At 53.1% G+C, this 2,500-nt stretch overlaps 2 non-coding genes and 1 pseudogene across 2 annotated transcripts in view; all 3 read left to right on the top strand.

Annotated features, from left to right (window-relative positions):
* Positions 1–743, top strand: LOC145847778 (small subunit ribosomal RNA; annotated as a pseudogene; the record flags this gene model as incomplete).
* Positions 744–925: 182 nt separating this feature from the next.
* LOC145847783 (5.8S ribosomal RNA) lies at positions 926–1,078 on the top strand. Its single transcript, XR_014371526.1, has one exon. It is a non-coding gene; the product is annotated as a 5.8S ribosomal RNA (ribosomal RNA).
* A 221-nt stretch (positions 1,079–1,299) lies between these two features.
* Positions 1,300–2,500, top strand: part of LOC145847779 (large subunit ribosomal RNA) — a 3,631-nt gene continuing 2,430 nt past the window's right edge. The window contains exon 1 of the ribosomal RNA XR_014371522.1: positions 1,300–2,500. This exon is cut by the window's right edge and continues 2,430 nt beyond it. This is a non-coding gene — a ribosomal RNA (large subunit ribosomal RNA).

The following is a 2,500-nucleotide window of genomic DNA, read 5'->3' on the forward strand; positions in this document are numbered from 1 at the left end:
TAAGAACTGTCCGGCAGCTTCCGGGAAACCAAAGTCTTTGGGTTCCGGGGGGAAGTATGGTTGCAAAGCTGAAACTTAAAGGAATTGACGGAAGGGCACCACCAGGAGTGGAGCCTGCGGCTTAATTTGACTCAACACGGGAAATCTCACCCGGCCCGGACACAGCGAGGATTGACAGATTGAGAGCTCTTTCTTGATTCTGTGGGTGGTGGTGCATGGCCGTTCTTAGTTGGTGGAGCGATTTGTCTGGTTAATTCCGATAACGAACGAGACTCTTACTTGCTAAATAGCTGCTCGACCCATTGGGTCGGAGACAACTTCTTAGAGGGACTAGTGGCGTTTAGCCACACGAGATTGAGCAATAACAGGTCTGTGATGCCCTTAGATGTTCGGGGCCGCACGCGCGCTACACTGACCGGATCATCGTGTGTTCCCTAGGCCGAAAGGTCCGGGTAATCCGTTGAACCCCGGTCGTGCTAGGGATAGGGACTTGCAATTGTTTCCCTTGAACGAGGAATTCCCAGTAAGCGCGAGTCATTAGCTTGCGTTGATTACGTCCCTGCCCTTTGTACACACCGCCCGTCGCTACTACCGATTGAATGGTTTAGTGAGGTCCTCCGATTGAGCCTGGTACGTGCGGCAACGCACTCGCCGGTGTTCGAAAAGACGATCGAACTTGATCATTTAGAGGAAGTAAAAGTCGTAACAAGGTTTCCGTAGGTGAACCTGCGGAAGGATCATTAACGAATCGAAATTTGATTTCAAGCGACGTCTCTTCTTCGAAGGGACCGAGCCCTGTAACTGTTATAGTTCGGTCGCGTTGCTTCCTGACAGCGGGAGTAATAATTCAGCACGCAAGTGCTGGCGCGGCCGCTTCTTTTTGAACACGATTTTTTGGTTGCATTGAGATTGATTAACACGAGAGATCTCTTAGCGGTGGATCACTCGGCTCGAGCGTCGATGAAGGACGGAGCTAGCTCCGAGAAGTAATGTGAATTGCAGGACACATTGAGCATCGATATTCTGAACGCGTATTGCGGCCTCGGGTAATCCTGGGGCCACGTCCGTCTCAGGGTCTTTAACACACCGATCCTTTCATTAGTTTGAAAGTGCCTGCGACTCGTTTCTTAATTGAGGAGCGTGTCGTCAAAGACAGCTGGTCTGGCGATTTCACAGCTGAAGCGTGAGCAGCCTGCTGGCCTCGGGTGAGGTAGCAACGACGGTAGGTGCTCGAGAATAAGTTAAGTGACTTCAAAAGGCCGACGTACAAAGCGCATGTACTTTATAGTACATCACTTTTGACCTGAGATCGGGCGGGACGACCCGCTGAACTTAAGCATATCACTAAGCGGAGGAAAAGAAACTAACAAGGATTCCCCTAGTAACGGCGAGTGAAGCGGGATAAGCCCAGCGCTAAATCCGAGCCTTTTTGGAGGGCGAGGAAATGTAGCGTATGGAATTCAGCATGCGGCGAACCAACGACTGCCCACGTTCTTCTGATCGAGGCCTTTTCCCAGAGCGGTGTTAGGCCCTTGGCGGCGGTCGTAATTCGTCCTAGCGGTTTTCCCGGAGTCGGGTTGTTTGGAAATGCAGCCCTAAGCGGGTGGTAAACTCCATCTAAGGCTAAATACTGGCTCGAGACCGATAGCGAACAAGTACCGTGAGGGAAAGTTGAAAAGCACTTTGAAGAGAGAGTTAAAGAGTACGTGAAACCGCTTGGAGGCAAACGGAGGCGCCCATCGAGTCGCCGGACGTTTTCAGGCGCTGCGAGAGCTGTCCTACTGTTTGAGTGATCTTCGGAGACTCTTACGGTTGCGCTGGCGTCGCGGCGCTGCACTAGCGTTCGGCGAGGGCCGCGACCGGTTGCTGGGCTGACTTTGGTCGTTCGCAAGGTAGCTCTTCTTCGGAAGAGTGTTATAGGCGTTCGATTAGCTTCGGCTCGGCGACCGAGGAGAGATTCCGCGTCGGTCTTCGGACAGGCTGCGTGTTGATCGCTGGAATACGGCTTTGGAAACTGCTCGCAGTCTCTAGAGTTTGTACAAGGCCTTCTTCGCGTTAGCGCTCAGACGCCAGGGGTCTGCGGCTTAAGCTGGCCACGTCTCCGACCCGTCTTGAAACACGGACCAAGGAGTCTAACACGCGCGCGAGGTGTTGGGCAGTACGAAACCCGAAAGCACAGTGAAGGCAAACGAGGCGAGATCCTTTCATTAGGCGCATCGCCGGCCGATCCCATAGGCCGCGTCCTAGGGGTCGAGCAAGAGCGTGCTTGTTGGGACCCGAAAGATGGTGAACTATGCCTGAACAGGCTGAAGCCAGAGGAAACTCTGGTGGAGGGCCGTAGCGGTTCTGACGTGCAAATCGATCGTCGAATTTGGGCATAGGGGCGAAAGACTAATCGAACCATCTAGTAGCTGGTTCCTTCCGAAGTTTCCCTCAGGATAGCTGGCGCTTAGTCGCAGTTTTATCTGGTAAAGCGAATGATTAGAGGCCTTGGGGACGA

The sequence above is a fragment of the Thalia democratica genome, unplaced genomic scaffold (genome assembly GCF_965202585.1).
Source record: "Thalia democratica unplaced genomic scaffold, ktThaDemo2.hap1.1 HAP1_SCAFFOLD_1080, whole genome shotgun sequence".
Lineage (NCBI taxonomy): Eukaryota > Metazoa > Chordata > Thaliacea > Salpida > Salpidae > Thalia > Thalia democratica.